The 22,411-nt window shown below is 46.3% G+C and overlaps 1 pseudogene; it reads right to left on the bottom strand.

The window, feature by feature from the left end:
- Positions 1–6,130, bottom strand: part of LOC131571268 (uncharacterized) — a 70,919-nt pseudogene extending 64,789 nt beyond the window's left edge.
- Positions 6,131–22,411: the final 16,281 nt, after the last annotated feature.

Here is a 22,411-nt window from a genome sequence, read left to right as displayed (position 1 = left end):
GAATATTTCTGCCAAACACTCTGCATCTCACACCTTTGCTCTGGCTCAGTGCAGAACTGCAGGATTGCGGGCGCTTCCTCCCAGAGCTGCGTGAGGCGCTGGCTCCTGCAGATGGGCCCTGCCAAGCTGTCCCTGCCTCACGCTGGCCTCGCTTGCCCTGGCACAAGAGCCGGGCCTGAAGGAGGCTGTCCTGTGCTCCAGCCTGCCGAGCAGCCCGGCTCCCTGCCCCGGTGCCCAGAGTGCTGCACACGCTGCTGACCTTTGCCAGGAGTTGCAGGGCAGCCGGCAGAAGAGGAGGAATCCTCAGGCAGCCCAGCAACTCTCGGCTGCCCTTGGCCTTTCTCTGCTCCTGGGCACACTGCAGACAGCCAATGCCTCCAGGCTGGGCTGTGCCCAGCACGGCTGCGCTTCCCCTCGGCAGCAGCCAGCTGCCACCTGGGCTCTGAGAGCGGAGGATTCGCCCGCTCCCACGAACAGGCACCCAGGGCCCGGCTGCTGCCTCTTGCAGCTTCAAGGGCCTCCTTCCAGCCTGCCTCTGCCGGGGCTCAGCCTGCTCCGGCCTCTGCCGGGGCTCTGCTGGGGCTCCACCCTGGCCAAGGCCGGGCCCGCTCTCACCTCCCAGGCACTGACAGCTCTGCACCACAGGAGACCTTCCCGAGCACCCTCTCTGATCTTTCTGCTTTCTCACTTGAGCAAGGCTCTCATTCTGCCAAAGACATTGCACTTAGGGATTCAAATCCAAGCGACAGGAACCCAAATGCTCTTGAGTCACAACTCAATGCCTGAATCCACACAGGGTGTTTGGCCTGCCCCATTCTTCCTTTGCTTTTTCCTGCAACTGCCATTGCCCTTTCTGCCTCAACTAGAAATATCACAGCTAGGCAAAAACCTGCCAGTGGGTCCTATTCCAAAGGCAGTGTGCTCTGGGGAGGATGAATGAAGAAGATCCTTCCCCACTTTCAAGACACACCAAAGAAAGCCATAAATGTCACTTTACACATTTAAGAGACAACTGATAGCTCAGAAGGAAATGCTGAGCTTATTCACAGGGTGAGAAATAATGAAATCTTCCAGATGAGTTGAAGTTCCTGACAATTTATTGATTTACAGTCCTACTCTATAATCCTACTCTAAGCTAGTTATGGAGTAAATGGTCCTGATGTCATTATCACAGTGTTAACGTCTCCTTCCTCCTCTTCACTGAAATGATGAGTGGCACCAGGAATGAAGCAGGCTCAGCTGATGTTACAAATGGATGCTGCTCACAAATAAAAACCAAAACAGTAAAAAACAGTGAAGCATGATTTTCAAAGCTCAAGTGCTTCACAGGCAGGCTCCATCAGGATTCCTCTACTTCCTAGAAAGATGTAGAATAAGCACAGACAGGACAATCTGCACCTCCATCTTCATGTGCAGGATCTTGCCATCACAGGTGAACCGGGCCCAGAAAAAACACTCACCCATTTGTTCTTGTTGCTTCATCTTGTTGGGATTTTTGCCCTGCCAGTGCTCTAGAAATTGTGCTTTCTGTCCCTGGGGTTTCTTCCTCTCAGGAAACTCAGGGCAACAAACAAAAACAAAACAAGGCAACAGAAACAGTCAAAAAACAGAGTACCTCTCTGTGGGAATCGTCAAATCTAAGAGTTTTGAGAAAGCTGCAAAAGGCAGGCCTCAGAGACAGCAGTGTCACCTGCAGGGCGCTATTTACAAATCACAAACAGAAGGGGACTGCTGTGGAATGTGCTTTGAGCTGTTTTATTTTTCATCAGTCCCATTACATGATTATTGCAATGGGAAGATGCCATCAGCTCACATCCCAGGCAGCAGACAAAGAATTTCATGCCACAACTTACTTTATAATTTTCTTGACCAATCACACAAAGCAAAAGCACACTGACAGTAGTTCTATCTAATCACCATAAGCACGTATACTTTTGGTTAAAACAATGCTTGCTTATTTCGAATACAACACCTACTTGTAAGCCTTAAAACGCAATGCACAGAGCTCTCTTATTAAGCTTCAACCTTCCTAATATCTTGCTAGATAAACTTTTCAGTAGCTTAGAGAGTTATTCTAGACAAGCATTAATACACAGACCATTGTTTGTCCTTGTTTTTCTACAGTTTAAATAATTTTTCTGCTGACCTATCTCATGGCTGCTGCTTAGCTCTAATCACAGTTCTACCGTATCTGAGGCCTGCCTTTTGCAGCTTTCCCAAAACCCTCTAATTTTGTGGATTCCCACAAAGCAGTAGCCATCAGATTTGTCAGCAGAAACCTATATAAAAAGTAGAAAAGAAATGACAAATAAAACAATGGTTTGTGTATTAACATTTGGCTAGAATAATTCCTTAAGCTTCAGAAAAGTATATCTAGCAAGATATGAGGAATTCTAAGCTTAATAATAGAGCTCTGCGCATTGTGTTTTAAGGCTTACAAGGAGGTATTGTATTCAAAGATATGGAAACCCAGGGCACCAGGAATATTTCTCTGTCTGCTCTGGGGTGCCCTGATCCCCAGAGGAGCACTGACTTGGACCCTCATTCATGGAGAAAGTTGCCAAGATTTCAAGATAGACTAGAATCAACAAAAGTGTGAAATAGATTCTAGAGAGCAGTCTAGGTGTGTCACTTGGTGAGAAATTTAGATTTGGGATTTTTAGGATGTTGTGGATGGAAGCAAGATGGAGGGCACAGGGTGTCATCCTGGGTTTCTTCTTCATGCTTCTTCTTCCTTCTTCTTCATGGGTTTGGGTGGCATTTTGTAATTGGGGGCAGAAAAGTCTGCATTGCAAGGTCTTTGGGATCAGTTTTTGGGTTGAAAGGGAAAATATTCTAGGCATCAGTTCTTAATTGGATAGTTTAGTCTTAAAAGACTTTATAACAAGAGATTGTTAGCCATATTTGCCTTCTGAAGAAAAGCTGCCGAACTCACAGTAGTGAGACTGTTTTACTGATAAGAAATAATAAACACCTGAGTGTGAACATGAGCTACTGTCTCAAGTGCCTTCAATCCAGACCCAGAGAAACCAACAACTGGAACTGTCACAGAAATAAGCAAGCATTGTTTTAACAAAAGGGATGTGTGCTTGTAGTGGTTGGATAGAACTACTGTCAATATGCTTTTGCTTTGTGTGATTAGTCAAAAAACTTTTGAAGTAAGTTATAACATTAAGTTCTTTGTCTGCTGCTGGGGATAAGAGCTGCTGGCATCTTCCCATTGTCATAACCATGAAATGAGACTGATGCGAGAAAACAAACAGCTCGAGGCGCGTTCCTCAGCAGTCCCATCCCGTTCCTGATTTGGACACAGACCCCTGGCCAGCAATAGCGTATAGATGTTAAATTACATCTAGGATAAATGAATATGCATTATTTCGTTCATTTTGATATATTTTCATTTCATATAGATTTGATAAATTCCTCCAGCTTGGGAGAGTGAAGATGTACAGCAGTCCAAAACCTTCTGCCCACACAGCAGTCAGCCCCGAGTGTGTGCATGCACACCCACCCACGTTGCTTGCTCTTCTCAGCATCTCGGGGCTGCTCTTTGCACAGTATTGGGATGAATTTAACTCGACAAAGCCACGAGTGGGGTGTCTGGCTTGTCATGAACACTCATGTGGCAAGGCACAACACAGAGCTCACAAATCACACTACCACAGGCCCTTTCATTCCTGTTGGGCACTGAGGAACTCTTAAAAGCACCACAGACACACAAAAGAAGTGGGAAAAATTGGCATCATACTACTGCTGGTATTCTCCTGGAGGAAAATCTGTTTGGTTTCTTAAGTTCATAGCTTTCCAAAAACTAGGGGAAAAAACCTAGTGCTCAGCACCAGTAGCCCAATTGTGATTGATTTCCTTGGCTTGGCAAAAACTGGGGTCTTTACAGTGGACTCCATCCTTGGTTCAAATCACCTGTCCTCACCTGCAGACAAAAGCACCACCACCAGCAGCAGAAGCTACATCAGTCAATTTTCTCAAAAAGCTGTGTTAAATTTGGGAGAGGAAAGGAAAACATGTCTATCACTGAAGGGGTATGGGAGACAGACAAAGGTGATACAGAGACTCCATCATCAGAAGGCATGAAAAGGCACTTGGGTTTTAGAAATCTACAGTTCTTATATAAACAATGGTGGACCTAAGACCTGACTTGCCTTTAGGAATCTTCCTCTCACAATACTGGTGAACTATGAATAGCACACTCTTTAGAACCATATCTATAAACAACGCTTACAGAAAGAGAAATAATCATTGTTTTAATGTTTTAATTCTTTCCTCTAAGTTTCCCAGGCTTGTCTTGGGAGAAATTATGTCTGTTCTTTCTTCAACTGAACTAAGAATATCCACATTTAACTATGTAATTGACTGAATTTTTCTGCCTTTTCAAACAGGATATGATGATACTGGCCCCTTGTGTTTACAATTCTGCATCATGTTGTTTAATTGTCATTTCATGATTTCTTACAGTATTTGTTAATCAGCTTTTTTCTACTGGCACATTTCCTCCTTTATAGCCATGGCAATTCAGAAATTTGTTTTGCTCTCAGCAAATTTGCTGACAGACTGCAAATCGGACCTATGAGGATTTCAGTTTACCTAAATTTCAGTTTACTTGCAATGTTGAACAGCTACTGGGAATACCTCATTATGGCAGTCTATGTCATTTACAACACTTTCTGATACTTCATTGACAAATCAAGTGATACTGGTTCTGTTCTGCAAGCTGTAGCTGTGTTTGTCTTTTAAATCTGTAGGCTGCGACTAAAATAATCAGCATTAATTATTCAGCAACATAAAAGAAGTGATGAGTTTTCAAACACTATAAATCTAATCCATATAAAATACATTTTAAGTATAACTAAGATGAGCTAGACAAGCTCTTTTTATTGTTATCAAATGATTCTTTGAATCTTCAAGGGTCAATGTCTCTTGTCTCCATCATTTATGAGACCTTCATATTAGGTTCTTTACTGTATCTAGGAGATACTTTTTGCAACCCTACTGTTAACAATGCCTGATGTTTACCAGAGATAACATGACAATTTTATTTTTCTTAGACGACAATTAAAATTATTGTTTGTACATTCCTAAATCAAACTTCAGACTTGTCAATATTTTAACTGGTTCATTTTTCAAAGGACAGCAGTGTTTTTCCTCATGATTTTACTAAGAAAGAAGAGAACACGAGGATAGCAAAAACACAGATGAGAACTTGTTTCTGTATAGCATTTACTCAGCTAATACTTCATACCAAGTACATATATACATTACTTTTAGATAATAATGTAATTAACCAAGTTTACAAAGTGATGTAAAATAATTCTCGGGTCATTGCTTTAAATGATTTCCTCTCTTCCCTTCCTTTAACCTTTCCATTCCTGAGAGCCATGAGTAGTTGTGATAAAAATGTTCCAAGGTATCAATTAGTCCAATGGTTTACTGTCTTTAAAATAAAAATCAAAAGTAGATACATGCCTTGTTTCCCAGAAAAAGAGAACAAAAGAGAAATCTTCATTTTTATTCCTGGGCATTAATCAGATTTAATGGAAATATTGCACAGAATTAAACAGAAGTTGGATAAGATTTTAATCCAAAATACAGCCCTGCAATTGTCATCCTTACTAGTTTTAGCAAAGTGTCTTTATACTATAGGTACCTTAGAAAATAATTTGAAATATATTTCTATGAAAGCATGATGTTGTAAAACAACTACACTTTCTTAAGTTTGCCCTTTCTTCACACAGATGGATGTTACAAACATATAAAATTACAAAAATATATGTATGTATATATGTATATATATATATATATATGTATCTGCTAAAGGAGAGAATGCATGCTTCTAAATGCTGAGCACTTCCTTTTGAAACATAGATGGTACTAAATGCAGACACAGTCTAAGAAATTAAAAATCCAGTATTTGCAGTGGGCCAACTAGTCCTGACGTCTTATAATTTCTATGATTTATGCTCAGGTTTGCTTCCTGCAGTGGTTGGAGCTCAAGAAGCCAAAGAGAGCCTGAAGGACAGGTGACTGCACTGTGACTGCAGCCCCAGGAGGCGTCACCTTGGCGGCTCAGGAGCGGCTCCGCTGTCCATCCGCGATGTGCCCGCTGCTGCTGCATCCTGCGAGTCCTGGCAGCAGGAGCTGCTCCCTGCCGCTGGCCAGCTCTTCTGCCTGGAGTCCCTTCCCCTGCTGGCAGTACAAGCTCCCTCTTGCCTGCAGCCAAATGCGTGCCTGTGCCTTGGGCTGGCTTTGCCACGTCTCTTTTTCCAAGTGTTCGACTCCCAGGCTTCTGCCCCAGCCCAGGGACGTTTGTTGTTTCCATCCCCAGGTAGGTTTACATGGTGGACCATTGTGTCTTTACCTAAGAGATGAATCATTAAGATTGTGGTGCTTTCCTGTACACAATGTCCTGTTAAGACCAAGAACAGGCTGCTCCTGCAGCTTGGTTTGTGCCTATTCCCACACCATTTATTCTACACTGCATGACTAAAGAAAATCTTTTTCCTTACTGAGTTTAGGCTATAGCTTAGTGAAAATATATGTTAAAGGAGAATAAATGCGATAATCCCCATACATTTTTTCCCTCTCCTCCCCAGAGAGGGTGCTGCCTGAAGGGGTTCTAGAGATAGACCACAACTCTTAGACAAATAACCTGAGAAGGATGTTTCACAGAGAAGACAAGTTTATTACCCACAGCTGGACGGACCTGTGAGCAATTGGGTGCCACGGCTTGTCATACACTCATCAGAGCTTCAGGATCAGTGAAGAAATAGGGACAAACATTGATGTGGTCACTCATCATGAAAATGAGAAGTGCCCCAAAGCCAATATCAGTTTAAAAGGGAACTTAATTACAGATTGCTACAACTGCGCTGCTTAGACAGAGTGACCACTGTTACAGGATGGCTACAGAATGGCACAACTCTGCTGACCCTACATATAAACAGAGAAGAATCCATTTCAGTTCACACAATCCCACAAGTATGGTACAGGTTACTAAGTGCTGCCTACATATATCTGTGTGTGTTTATGTATGTAAAGAACCAAACATGGACTGAATTATCTGCATATCCACAGAGCAGGAGTTCTGTGCTCCCAGAGTTTTCTCAGCAGGCCTCAGTGGAGTCCCGGAGTTTTCTCAGCAGGCCTTTGCAGTGAGTTCTGAGCCAATGTGGGGCTCTGCTGCCATCCCAAATCTGCACTTCCCTTGCCCAGCCTGAGTGCAAGTGGGGCACGTGCTGGGCATGGCTGGAGATTTTCATGGCCAAAATCCTCCAGCATTTACATCTGCCCATGGCTTTGGGTAGCACAAATCACAGAACATCCATCTCACTTGACAAATGATATTTCTTGCAGACTGCTAGAGCCACACTGCTGATCGACAAATACACGCTGTAGCTGCTGCTCTCTGTGAAGAGAGGTGTGGCTACAACTCACAAGAATCAATTTCAGTTGAAAAATGTCCTTTTTTTACAAATTGCTACACCCATGCTGACAAAATAGAAATCTCAATTTCTATATAGAAATTGAGAACTATAGAACTATAGCTCTATAGAAATCTCAATTTAGGTTAAAAACAGGAATTTATTACATTTTTACAACCAGTCCATGTAAAAATATACAAATACCAACTTCAGTTAACCAAACCTAATTTATTGCCAACCTCTACAACTCACTAAACAGAAAGATCAATTAGGTGTTTAACAACTTAATTTATTGCATATTACTACAAGTATACAGTCCATATAGAAATACAAAAATATGCATTCCCTCCCCAAGTAACCTTGTACCAAGAACTCTATGGATAGAATTATACGACTATCCCACTCCATGCATATTAAAATAGTACTAAATATATATATACAGAAAAAAATATATAAATACATATATAACACAAACCTATCTAGAAATATACAAATATCACTATGCCAAACTAAATATCTACACAAATGCATCAATACAAATATACAGCTATACATCTGTATACATAGGTAAAAATAATTACACATAGAAATGGATCAATATACATGTAAAAACATAAAAATAGGCATGTATACCTATACAAATACCAATATATCTATTTAAAGGGCCATATATCTATGACTGCATCAAGAGACATAGATAGCAACAAAAACTGTACACATAGGAAGTAGAACTAAAGACAGATATATCAACTTCCATATGCTATGTATATGTTTATATATGTTTGTTATTACATATATGTGTATATATGTACACTTAGATACATATATAAACATATATGTAATAACAAACGTATATAAACATATACATAGCATACATCCATAAATATGACATATAGAAATATGCCTGTACAAATAGCAGGCTACATATGTACATATCCATATAATAATCTCTGTCCTCATGTAAGTCCGTGTATCTTTAAACAGAGCTCCAACCAGAGGGATCCCAGCTGCCCCATCTTCAAAGCCTCTCCGTTGGGCTCCTCCTCCCGTGCAGAGCAGCTCTCCTGGACAGGAACAGCAGATGGGGCATCCGGCAAGCAAAGGGAACAGAGTGAGTATGGGGACGTTTCCCTTGGCAGCAGCTGCACTTCCATCAGGGAAGAGGAAATGTCAGAGCCTCCCCAGGAGGGTGGGAAAGAGAAAGCAGCCGAGCGGGCCAGGCTGTGGTGAGCGCAGTCGCGGCGGGACTGTCCCGCAGCTCCGGCAGCCCGGCAGAGCCGGCACAGCTCCCGGGCCCTGCCGGCACAGCTGCCTTGCCCAAGGACAGCCCCTGTGCCAGCCGGGAGAGCTACGCTGAGCGGCCCCAGCACGGGCAGGGCCCGCTCCTGCCCGCCGGGCAGTGCCCACGGCCACAGCCCAGGGCAGCCTCAGCCCCAGCCTGCCTCCCCGGGCCTGTGGCCTCAGCCGGGCTCTCTGCAGGCTGGCAGCAGCAGGTCCCCGTTCACTGCTCTTGCACTGGCCTTCAGCTCCTCCCTGCTGCCTCCCGTCAGTCTCCGGCTGTCCTCAAGGTTTTTCCTTGCAGTTGTGGCAAAAGTGAAGGCTCTGGAATTGCTTCCAAGCACAGCTGCAGTCCCTGCTGTGCTCCCTGCTGGCCCCCTCCATCTTCTCAGCCCCGCCATGCTCTCGGTGAAGCCCCAGCCCCCTTCAGTTTCTTCAGCCCCTCACAGTCCTCTCACCCTCCTCAATCCCTTCTGAGCCATCCCGTCCCCTGAGACCCACCACTCCAACAGCCTGTGCCACTTCCCTGTCACCTCAGTGCCACCATAGGCCTCGGCTGCCCCACAGCCCTCAGCCCCAGCAGCAGCTCAGGGTCAGCGTCCCTTCGGCGCCACCGCCCCCTCAGCCCCCTCAGCCCCCTCTGTCTCACCGTCCTTCAGCAGCTCCTCAGGGGACAGTGCCTGGGGCCAGCGGCAGCTCCCACCGCTCCAGGGACAGCCGGGGCTGGAAGCGCTGATCCGCCCGGCCCGGCCGCCAGCTCGGACCCAGCACAGGGACAGGGGACACAGGGGGTACCGGGGGAGGAAAAGTTTGTTTAAAAAACGTCTGGATGTGGCACTTCGTGCCATGATCTAGTTGAGGTGTTAGAACATGGGTTGGACTCGATGATCTTTAAGGTCTCTTCCAACCTAGAAATTCGCTGATTCTGAAAAAAGCAAGAGGTGAAAAAGGCAGCTGAGGGGGAAAAGAGCTAAAAATGCAGCCTAGGCCTACACGGCTCAACCTATGCATCTAAACTTCCACATACCTTTAACTAAAAACCTATGCACATTTCTAAATCTATATCTAAGCGCCCAAATATAAGCATCTACATGTAAGCGTCTAAATGTAACTCTATAAATATATAAATTTAAATCTCAAAATCTGGAAATGTAACTAATTCTGTCCCATCTATAACAATATAGATCAATTTAATTGTATAGATGTATATATATGCACATACAAACACACCTCTATAAATCTGTACTATATGGATATAGAAATAGAATTTTAGAAATCTATAAATCTATGTGTACACTTAAGGATTCCACCTGCCTGATGCTCACAGGCTCTCCCTCTGATCCTTCTTCCCACGCAGGACAGCCCTCCTGGCAAGGCAGATCAGGTGGAAATCTGGGAAGCAAAGGGAACACTGGGTCAATATTGGCCTCTGTGCATCTGTCCCTTTGGAAGTAACTGTCCTTCTATCAAAGACAGTAAAAGATGGCTGGAAAGGCAGACTCTCACTTGATAATTTGAAGCCTGCTCTATTACCGCGCCTGAGTGGGCGCAGCTGGTGAGAGAGAGACGGTGAATCTTGTTTCTTGAATCAGAAGGCTGAATTTATTAATAAATGATATAATACATTATAGTTATACTAGAAAGAATAAGGAGAGAGGTTTTGCCGAGCAGCTAGGCTAGCTAGCAAGAGATAGAAAAGAATCCACATCAAAGCTGTGGCCAAGGACTCAGTCCCCTGGCTTGCGCTGGTGATTGGCCCTTAATTATAAACATAAAACATGAACCAATCACCAATCAAAATAGGTGCCCCTGTTGCATTCCCCAGCAGCTGATAATAATTGCTTACCTTGTCTTCGGAGGCCTCTGGCCTCCCGAAGACACAGAAATCCGAAAGAAAGGATTTCTGTGGAGAAATGTCTGCGACACTGCTCTTCAAATAGCCAGACTCCTTCCAAGTGTTCAAAACTGGAAGTTTTCAAAGTGTTCACTTCCCAAGTGTTCAAAACTTCTGAAGTTTTGAAGTATCCCAATAAACTCAAAGCCCTTTCAGTGCAAAGGGCCCCCATGAGAGCTTGAAACACAGACAGACCCAGCTGCCACAAAAAAGCCCAGCCTGGTTCTTTCTTTGTGCTGATAGAGAGACCTCAGTCCTCACTGAAATGGCTGAAGCTGAAGGTGCTGGGAGCTGAGTTATGAACTAGCACCGTTCCCTGCCATCTACAACCTGCCCTCTGCAGTGAGCCACAGCTCCTCCAAAACAACCTCCAGCTCTGGGATGAACAGCTCTGTGACAAATGACCAGGTAATATTGACTTTGGCATTTATGTATTAGCTTATGCATGTTGTTAGTGATTATGAGTATTTAGAAATAGCATCAGTTATAACTTTTTTTAGCTGCTTGTAAAACTAATAGAATCTATCAGCTTAAGTGTGCACTGTGCTGCTCATAGAAACAGTAGTGTAATGAATATAATATCTATGGATCACTTATGGAAAACAATTGTGTGATGAGTGTATTGTGTTACAGACCCTAGCAAATCATAAGGAGGAAAAAAAGGCTTGTGTGTAACTAAAAACAGTGTAAGGCCATCCACTGATCAGCCTGTCCAAGTGATAAGAAAACCCTGACACCAACCAGAGCACCAGAGGACAATTAGAGAATACCATGTTAAATTTAAGGAGGACATACTAAATGCTTATCAGAGGATGTGAAAGCAGGAAGGAGACACAAGAAGAAATAAAATATATTGACCTGATGCACAGGACATCATGCAGTAAGCCTGAGTGAGTTTGAAGAAGTCAAACAAATGAGTTCCCAAAACATCAGAAAGTTCCTAAGAATGTTTGAATACAGCATAAAACACATGAATATGCTTGCATCTCAGCAATGTAACCCTATAAAGATAACACTGTCTCTATACACCCGGTGTTCTTTGGCTGTTGGCCAGGAGCACCCCAGTGCTGCAAATATTGTCTTTTTTTATCCTATTAGTATTAAACTTTTAAAAATTCTAAGCAGTGAATTCTGTTTTTCACATCTGGGAGGGAAAGAGCTCCCTACCAGGCCTGCAGGCTGCACCAGTTTTGCTCAAGAATGCAGACCCAAAGTGCTCTCTCTCTCTACTTTCGTTCTCTCTAATTTAAAGGAGTAATTTCAGTTTTTCCTTGAGGTACTGGATTTGTGACTAATGATTTCCTTGGCCTCAGAGCTTCTGCTGCTTGTATTTTTAATGTATCTCACTATGCCTATCAGCACAGTGGCACTACATGGATTTAATGCTTGGAGACAAAAAGCTCAGACTTCTACACTGACCTTTTGCTGGGCTTTTCCTCTCTTGCTTCAAGAGTCACTCAGTATTGCCTCCAGAGCACTGACATCCTGCAGCAAACTTATCCACGGATATCAGCACAAAACTGGGACACCTGGCTTGGTGACACAACTGCCACAAGGTCAGGTTTATTCCCTGCTCTCTTGCCCCAGCAGAGGACTCAGTGTCAGAGCCTCTGGAGAAGCGTGGAGGGCAGGGCTCAGGCAGGTTGTGCCCGTGCAGGATTTGAACTCAAGGCACCAGAAAGCACCAAGCCTGCAGACAGGAACTCAACTCTTCTCATCTCCCTTCTTGCCAGAGGCAGGCTCAGAGCAGCCATCTCACCCCTCTCTAAACCAGTGAGGGCTCTGTCCCTACCAAGCTCCTCGGGCTCCTGGGAATTGTTCCTGCAGCTCTTGGTGCCAGGCAAAGCTCCCTCTGCTGCAGCTCTGCCCACAGGCTCCCCTCCTGAAGACTCAAGGGCAACAGTAATATTCCCCTTGAAAGAGAAAGAGAAAGGAAGAAATCCTTCTTACCACTTACACAAAACACCTGGTCCAACAACTCCATGGCTCACAGTTCATAATCTCTTGTTCCTAACAAGAACTCTGGGCCGCAAAGGCCTTCAACAGTCAAAAAGATTTGACTTCTCAAACACAGTCCAAAAGCTGTCAAAGCTGGCAGTGTTGAACATGGGGGTGACACTGAAAACATGGAATGGCAGCTAAGGAGGAGTCCTGCCAGCTCCTGGCACAGGGATGTGCCCCTTCCTCCACAGCCCTGAGCACAGCAGTCTCATCGAGGCTGCAGCTTGGCAGGGACAGCATGGGAACACACATCTCTTCCCACAGAGATGCCCAAGAGCAAGGGGACTGAGCTCTGCAACATGGACAGCAAGACTGGCCAGTTTGCCCAGCTGAGGATTTCCCAGATGGAAACTGGACTGCAGGCAACAGCTTACTGAGAGGACAAGAAAGCTGCAGCTGCAGCCCAGCCCCAGCCACGGCTCTGGGAGCGCCCACACGCACGGCAGGGCTCACACAGCAGCAGCAGCTGCAGCCCAGCCCTTGCTTTGCCTTGGCCTTCCCACCCAAAAGAGGCACAGCCCACATCTGCTGCTGCAACAGATGCACCTCTGGCATGCCCCTCCCTGCCTGGGACACTTGGCCTTCAGTGCCACTTCTCCAAACACTCTTCTCTTCTTTCCCATCAAACAAAGCCTGTCGACGGAAGGAGACCAGGACATCAATTAGATCATCACAGGCCCAATTTTATTGATCAGTACAGCAGGTTAAATACAGTTCATAATGAGCTTCATACATATTGCAAAAGTTGAGCTCAGGATTGGTTAGTTACATATCAGCAACTACGCCTACTTCTGCATTCTTATGGTTATACTTTTGATACTTTCTACATATTCTCAGGAAGAATCTCTCTTCCCTATCCTCATGTTGCGGCAAGGGCATTCTGTCCTTGCCTGTCATTGGTCACCGACCGCTGACTTCTCTTTTTAGCTTACTGACTGCTGACTTCCCTCTCTCAGCTTAACCAGTAGCATTATGTCAGCATGGCCTTTCTCAGCTAACCAACTATTAATAATACTCTCCACATTTCCCCCGTTTTCTTCTTGAGCAAGGAAATTAGTTTGCCAGGTTTTTGCTATTGTACGGCTGACCATGTTTTGAATACAATTAAAAATACAAGGCAAAATAAGCAAAACCAGTAAAATTACACTCAGTAGCCCTATGATGCTGCATCAAAAACAGGTTTAGTCCACTTAGCAGGCACCCACAAAGGCCCTGTAGGTGAGGAAACACAAAGATACCCCCGACCCCAATATAATACTTTTGCAGGTTTTTCCCATAATCCTGTACTCGGGTTCTTATACTTAACCCAGATCTCTGTTTCCTTAGTGTTTTCCTGACCTGACCTCGGATGATGTTTAATTGCAGGAGGGGTATCATCTTCCCCAAAAATACATAAATGATTAATCACATACAAAACCTTAGCCAAGCATGCTTGTGGATCTCTCAAATCTTGATGTTTTTCAATATACTGCTTAAGGGTACCGTTTGCTCTTTCCACTATTGCCTGTCCAGTAGGGGAGTGTGGAATACCTGTTGTATGCTTAACAGACCACTGATTCAAAAATTTCTGGACCCTAGCACTTACATAAGCTGGATCATTATCCGTTTTGATACTCTTTGGGACTCCCATGACAGTGAAGCAACTTAACAGGTGTCTGATAACATGTGTAGCTTTCTCTCCTGCTTGAGCCGTAGCCCATATGTAATGACTATATGTATCTATAGTGACATGCACATACTTGACTCTACCAAATCTAGCTACATGCGTAACATCCATATGCCATTTCTCATTTATTTCTAAACCTCGAGGATTAACTCCGACGCCTAAACCTATTCCCCCATTATGATAACTACATGTTGGACATGCTCTAACAATGGCTTTAGCTTCTGACAATCTCAGCTCAAAGTGTTTTGCTAATCCTTTTGCATTTTGATGATATCTACTATGTGCTTCTCTGGCCAATGTATGCTTATCAATGGGACAAGAGTTATCAATGGGCAGGGTAACCAATTTATCTGCACGTTCAGTCCCTTCACCTAGACCTTCAGACCATTTATGGCTCCTAATATGAATCACAGAATATGCTGCATTTCTCTCCTGTAAAGCTTTCCTTAACTGTATCAGTAACTCATACAATCATTTATTATTCACTTCCTTAATTGCTGCTTCCTCTATTCGTCTGACTACTCCTGCGACATACATAGAGTCTGTGACCACATTTAAAGGCTCCTGTAAGTTGGACACTGTCCATACTACTGCTAACAATTCCAGGGTTTGTAAGCTATCTGCAGGGTCTGCTGTGAGGAGTTGATGGTATTTCCCTGATTTCTTCTTGATTACAAAAATAGGTGTATTCCAAGGGCTCGTGGATAGTCGTAGGTGTCCCTTTGTATATTGTTCCTTTACCAATTCATGGGCATGCATAAGACTCTCCCCTTTTAATGGCCATTGCTTAACCATCACCGGTGTATCCATTTTCCAGGTGAGTGGAATGGGGAAAGTCCAAGCAATGGCAATTACCCCAAAGGGTGATGGTTAGTTAACACCACTCCCAATTGTGTTAAAATGTCCCTTCCAATTAAACAAGAAACTGTAGGAGGTAATTGAACAACTGAAAACACAGCAGATACTTGTTGATTATCAATGCACACCGACAAAAGCGGCGATCTGCTTGCCAATGAAAATCCTCCTACTCCTGTGAGCATGTTTGATGATGGAAATAGAGGCCAATGTTGTGGCCATGCTTCTGGAGAAATGATGCTGGTATCTGCTCCTGTATCCAATAATCCATAAAGGGTTATGCTTTGATGCCCATAAGTAATTTCAACTTTTTGCTTTGGTCTATTTTGTAAATCCACAGTCAAAAGTGTAACACCAGTAGAGCCAAAACCTTTTTCATTCCGTGTTTGCCCAGTAAATGATTGTATTCCTGATGTCATTTGTGATAGTGGTACCAATTGTGCGATGCGTTGTCCTTTTGTTATTTTAATTGGAGGATAGAGGGTGTAAACCATGATTTGTATTTCCCCTGTAAAGTCTGCATCAATAACACCAGGCAAAACAAATAATCCCAACATAGTTGTGGAAGAGCATCCTAGTAATAAAGCACCACATGTTTGTCCATTTAATATAAGAGGACCCTTTACTCCAGTTGGTACCCCCTCGTCATTAGTGTGACGTCTACTGCTGCTGATAAGTCCAAACTGAGGCTCCCTGTTGTTGAGGGTTGCAGACAGGAGGTGGCAGCGATGTTATGGCAGCAGCTGGTGTCTCCGATGTCACGGCGGCAACTTGTGTCTGGGCACGGCCCCCGTGATTCGTGCTCCGCCGATCGTTTCCCGACCGGCGCCTACAAGCCATAGAATTGTGGGAGCTGGATCGGCAGTGTTGACACCATATGCCAGTCGCTCGGCATGTTCGGCGTGTGTGTCCTTCGCTGCCGCATCGGTAACACTTGAGGAATGGTTTCGAACCTCCTTGCGTGAATGCCAGTGAGCGCGTCGGAGAGGAGCAAGGGCAGCTAACACCTGACTCTGAGTAGACTCTGCTTGCTTTTGCAACCCTAATCCTAATTCCTTTAAGGCTTCTGCTATAAATGCCTGTGAAGCTGTTGGCATTAATGCCATTCGCTCTAATGCCTCCTCAATAGTCCAATTTGCCCCTAAAGTAGCTAACACTCTTTGTGTTGCTGGATTGCTATTTTGCAAAATACACTGCTTCAATAGCACCCCCTTCATGTAGTCCGCAACACCAGCCTGATCTATGGCAGCAGTGCTCTATCGATAAAATTTCCAAATGATTCTTCTCTACCTTGTTTAATACCCATATAAGCCGGTAACCCTCCTGGCTCTTTAACCATGTCTATTGCAGCACGCACTAATCGCATAGACTCTCTAAGCTTATCTGCTCCCGATATCATCTGTGCCTCTGTACGCAAATATGCCCCTAAGCCCATCAGCTCCTCTACTGTTACTCCATGTAATGGATCTCCCTGAGCTCGTTGTACAGCAACCGACTCATTAACCAGAGCTTGCCAATGTGCATTAAACAATAACTGCTGATGCTGAGTGAATATCAACCGAACTATTCCTCTTAAATCATTAGGGCATAAAACCTGAGTATTAAAAAGATAATCTAGCATTTGCCTAACAGGTTCACTTTTTACTCCAAACTGACTAACCGTAGAATGTAGCTGAGCTAACAGCTTCCAATCTAAGGGAGTATATTCCGCTATATTATGCGTAAGGTTCCCCTGTGCATCATACTGTGGTGTGTATGTGACTGGACATGCAAGACTAGAAGCTACTTCCACCGCCTCGCCATCTCCCATTTGCATTACTTCTTTTGCCAAAGCAGCCCAAGCTTCCCTCCTCTGTTTAGCCATCTCCCCCCATAGATCACGGTGTGTCCCTGGGATGGGATCTGACTCTTTAAGGGTGCTATGCTGCTGGCGCTTCGGTACAGACACCGAGTTTTCGCACGGGGGAGGCGGTGGAGCAGAAGCCGGCTCGCGCGGGGGAAGCGGCCCCCCTGCTGGAGCTGGCAGTGAAACTGGAGCCGACTCGCGTGGGGGAAGCAGCCCCCCCGCCGGAGCCGGCTCGTTCGGGGGAAGCGGCGGAGGCAAAGCTGGCGGTGGAGGTGAAGCTGGCTTGCTCCCACCCCCACCATCCGACCCGCCTGAAGCTGGTGGCGGAGGCAAAGCTGGCTTGCTCTTACCTCCACCATCCAATTCGCCCTCCCCCTCTGACAGGAGGGGTGCAGATGGTTCCACTGTGTCTATAGGAAAATCCTCCACACCACTTTGCTGGGGACTCTTAGGCATAAGTATCTTAGTTACAGAAGGTGCTAAGGGATCATCCTCATGACCATACCCTATATTCCTCTTATGAGCTTCTGTCGCCCTTTCTGCTGCCTTTCTCTCAGAGACCTGCTGATGTAGCGTGTTATACACCACCCACCATAACTTACCTAATTTCTTTGCTGACTTGTCATTGTCTAACACTGTATCCCACAGTATTTCCCCAAACTTCCTCCACTCTGATAACTCATGAACTGTATGTGGGTTAGCAAAGATACCTTTAGCATGGCCGTAAGCTAATAACACTGGTAACTCCTTTTTTTAAATCTATCCCCTTTATTCCTTGCCATTCTAAATATGCGGCAAAGAGGTCGTATGCCGCTTGCTTATCCATACCTAGTAGTCAGCGCACGCTGTTGCAGCTCTCCAGGCTCCTGCGGCACATATTAGCTTGAGTCACCGTTGTGAATCTCAAGGGTGCTTCAAATTCCGGCACCGTCCCAGCTGCAAGGACCCAAACCCAACTTCCTCGACTGTGGCGTATTCCCTTTTTCCTTTTAATCCAAGAAAAAAGGGCAGAAGTTCGGCGTTGCCCGCATTCTCCACCATTTGTCGACGGAAGGAGACCAGGACATCAATTAGATAATCACAGGCTCAATTTTATTGATCAGTACAGCAGGTTAAATACAGTTCATAATGAGCTTCATACATATTGCAAAAGTTGAGCTCAGGATTGGTTAGTTACATATCAGCAACTACGCCTACTTCTGCATTCTTATGGTTATACTTTTGATACTTTCTACATATTCTCAGGAAGAATCTCTCTTCCCTATCCTCATGTTGCGGCAAGGGCATTCTGTCCTTGCCTGTCATTGGTCACCGACCGCTGACTTCTCTTTTCAGCTTACTGACTGCTGACTTCCCTCTCTCAGCTTAACCAGCAGCATTATGTCAGCATGGCCTTTCTCAGCTAACCAACTATTAATAATACTCTCCACAAAAGCCTCTTAGAACCTACAGAGCTTCCACTTCCACACCACAAATGCTCCTGCATGAGGGGTTCTTCCCAGGAAAAGGAGCACCCAAACTTGGCCAACACAGGCTCACACCTTTTCATTCTTACTCATGGATGACATTTTCATTCCCTCTTCTTTAGGAAGTCTTATTTTACCAGGCAAAGCCTTCCTTGTCCATTCACAGCTGAACTCCAGAAGCTTTTCCTTCTCAGCAATGCAACAATGATCACAAGCTCCCAGTCCAGCCCCTTTCTTCCCTGCCCAATGCAGTTGCCCAAGCAGAGGGAGAAAACATCTCCTCCAGTGTCTCAAGCACCATGTCCAGATCCGGCGGTGGCAATTCCTCTTTCCCAGGAGTATTCCAAAGCCAGCTGTGGCTGTCCATGCTGCAGAACCTGCGCTGGCAGCTGGAGTGCTGGGGGCTGAAGTGTCTGGCCTGGCTGCAAGAATCCAAACACATTGGTCAGGCTCCACAATGTGTCTTTGGGATGCAGAGCTCTAGTGCTGCCTTGGATCAAACATCACAGGAAGCACACACCAACCTCAATTCCAGAAATGTATTCAGACTTCCCAGGGGATTGGAGGAGTGAGTTCTTCCTCATAAAAATATTTATCCGAATTGACATGTATATTGATTAAAGCATGGACTGGAAATCTGATACAAATACACACACACACAAACCCCTTATAATCTTTTGCATCTTCCCAGCAGTTTTGGGATTTGGCTACATTTGGGTTCTCATCACAAAAAACCACAGAAAGTGGATTCAGCCAGGAAGAGCCCAGATCTGCAGACACACACACTGAAATTAAACTGTGAGTTTTTCCTAAAACCATCCTTGAGGGTGAGGCTGTATTCTGCAGCTCCAACTGTTCTGGGGCACACAGGGCTCATTTCAATGACACAGCTTCATTTGCAGGGCAGACAGTCTTAAACATCTGCAATATCCTATCAGGGTCCTAGTTTGGTTTCATTCAGAAAAAGAGGGGAGTCCAACTAACACTGACCACTTGTTAGGCAGTATCTTTCACCTTGCCCTTGTTCCCCTACAGAGAGGCTGTCTGGAAAATGTCCAGAACACCCTCCAAATCTGTACCAAGGACAGGAAAAGCAGGAAGAGAATCTTTCTGTTTTCAAGGACCCTCTTCCTAGGCGACTTGACACTTTCTGCCTGCTTCTCACTTGAGATGTACCCATGATAGAGCACTGCAGGAAAACACTTGAAAGGGTTATTAACCAGGAGCTGCTTGGAAAGCAAGGGCAGAAGCTCTTTCCCTACCTGATGTGCTGTGGGCTGGCAACTGCTGCTCTGAAGATGTGCAGCTGCTTCTCTCTGGAGAGGCCATGGAAGGGCTGTGATGGTCTGTGGGAACCAGAGGAAGGATGAGCTCAGGGTGGCATTTAAGCTCCATGGGACCAAGCAGAATGATGAGCTCACAGTTGAGATGAAATTTGCTTGTGCCTGGCTCCTCCAATGAAACCCCAAGAAGTCCAGATGTGGCAAACACTTTCTTGGGAGAAGGTAGGAAAACCTCAGAGTCTTGAGCACCTGCACTTAGCCTGGAGGCAGCTCTAAATCCTCAGGTGAGGCAGCACTGAGGTCCTGGTATGAGAATGCTGTGTAGCAGTGAGGGAAGAAGAAAGGAAGCAAAGGGAGGGCTGGGTCACTCTTGGTTTCTGGATGTGTTTCCCTTGGCAGCAACTGTACTTCTATCAGGGAAAACAAAAGCTCCCAACATCCCAAACAGGGCGAGAAAGCAGAACACAATGACCCCCATATATTCTGGGGCTATTCAACTATCAATGCCGTGTCCATTTAGCTCTCCCCTATTAGTTCCACTGTCTGGGAAAACTGTGCTGCTGCTGTTTCTTGGCAGGAGGCAGCTGCCAGAAAGCCAACTGGCAGGTCTTTTCCCCAGTGCCCCGGAGGGACAGGAGGCTCCCTCCAGCCGGGCGTGACCAGGACCAAGCCCTAGGCTCACATGCACTCACGGAGAGCTCCCCAAGCATCCCAGGGCAGGGCAAGGAGCAGTGCCAGCCACGGCGCACAGCTGGGCCAGCTGCAACCGAGCGGGCCAGGCTGTGGTGAGCGCAGTCACAGCGGGACCGTCCCGCAGCCCCGGCAGCCCGGCAGAGCTGGCACAGCTCCCAGGCCCTGCTGGCACAGCTGCCTTGCCCAAGGACAGCCCCTGTGCCAGCCAGGGCAGCTGCGCTGAGCAGCCCCAGCACGGGCAGGGCCCGCTCCTGCCCCACTGGGCAGCGCCCACGGCCACAGCCCACACTGCCCGCCCGCAGGTCCCACCCTGTCTCTCCGGCTCTGGGTGGCTGCCTGGTGGGGAAGAGGGCACTGCCTGCTCATTGTGGAGCTGCTGGAAGCGGCTGTGACCTTCCTGCCCTGCTGCTGCCTGTTGGCCACGCTCCAGCGCTTGGTGCGGACACGGAAGTTGGGGCGGTCGTGGCCATGCTGTAGTGGGGCCAGGCCCCAGCATTGCCCAGCCCAGCTGAGCCAACCCAGCCCGGCACCCTGTGGAAGCTGTAGCGGTGGAGCTGGAGCACGAAGCTGCAGAACTGCGTGGCTTGGAAGGTGTACAGAGCCACCCGGCAGGCATCACGCAGGCTGAGCAGCGCCCGCTGGAAGAGGGAGAGGTCAATGAGCAGCCCCTGGGCCCGGCTGTCCCAGCGCACGGAGCGGACACAGGGGCTGTTCACCAGGTGCCTCGGCTTGGCAGGGAAGGTGCTGACGCTGAGCCCAGTGGGCAGCGGCAGCGTGGCCCCAGCGCGGGCCGGACTTGGCGGGGACGAGCGCGGCAGAGCCGGGGCTGCGGGCACAGTGCGGGCAGGGCGGCTCCCACGGCTGACTGGCCTCCACAGGGCAGGGAAGGGAAGGGCAGGGCCTGATATGGCAGAGCAGGGCAGTGGAAGCCCTTGGCAAGGGCACTGGGAGCAGTGACAGGCTCTGTCCCCACGCTGCATGCCATGCCTGGGTCACCATCAGTGACTGAGAGGAAGGACATTGCTCTGTCTTGGCTGGGGAAAGGATAAAAAGGGGGGAGGTTAGAAAACATTCATTTGGTCTCCTTTTCAGCCGACTAGGTTTTTTTATCTCACCATGTCTGCATCTCTTTGGCAGAGTTGGCTCATTTCTTGTGATTTGGAGTCAGCTACAGTAGCAGAAAGGGGCAGGAAGTTTTTCAGCATTCATATCAAAGCTGAAGTGCTGCCCCATTGAGGGATGTTGCTTTATTCAAGAGATTTTTGGCCTAGAATTATGGGAAACTCATGCTGGTGTCTTCCCAAACAGCGTTGCCTTTTTCTTTTCTCAGGAATCACCACTTCTTCTGCCCATCTGGAGAGAGTTCCCATGCAAATGCCTCCTGCAGCTAACTCTTGTCACTGTAGACTGACAAAGGAGATCTTGCAGTGGAGAGAGACTCCCTAGAGCTGCTGTGGAGAGCTGAAAGGGGAAGCTTTGTCCTTTAGTCTTGAAGTCTTGTTGGGAGCTGCTTGTGGTCTGAGGGACGGAAACCAATGATGTTTATCCAAGCCTTGCAGGTTCACTGCTGAGCTTCCTGACACACCACAGACAATTTGAGGTTGTCGTATTGGCAAACAAATTTCAGTCTGGGGACTTTTTGAAATGCTTCAAGTATTCTTTTTTTTGTTTTTCTTTCTTTTCTGCAGAAATATTGTCATCATCTTTTGCTTCCAGAGAATCTTTTCCTACTTTTTGGGGAATTCCTTTTGCTGCTCTCCCAGATCAGGCCAATTCCCAGGGCTTCTTCTCAAAGTGAGGTGTAGCCCATGGCCTCCACTCTCTAGCCGGAACAGAAAGAAAGCAGAGAGCTTGCTGTTGTGGGAGAGGAGCTTTTCTTTCCTGCCTGCTTTCCCTTTGGGACAGGTTGGTGTGTGCTCATTTGATAAAGGCAGGTTTAAACTCTGAAGCAGTTGTATATCAATCTGCTCCCTACTCGAGCTCTTCTGTGGGT

Source organism: Ammospiza caudacuta, chromosome Z, assembly GCF_027887145.1.
Source record: "Ammospiza caudacuta isolate bAmmCau1 chromosome Z, bAmmCau1.pri, whole genome shotgun sequence".
Lineage (NCBI taxonomy): Eukaryota > Metazoa > Chordata > Aves > Passeriformes > Passerellidae > Ammospiza > Ammospiza caudacuta.
Note: the sequence above shows the minus strand (reverse complement) of the source record. Positions and strands in the feature narration are given on the sequence as shown.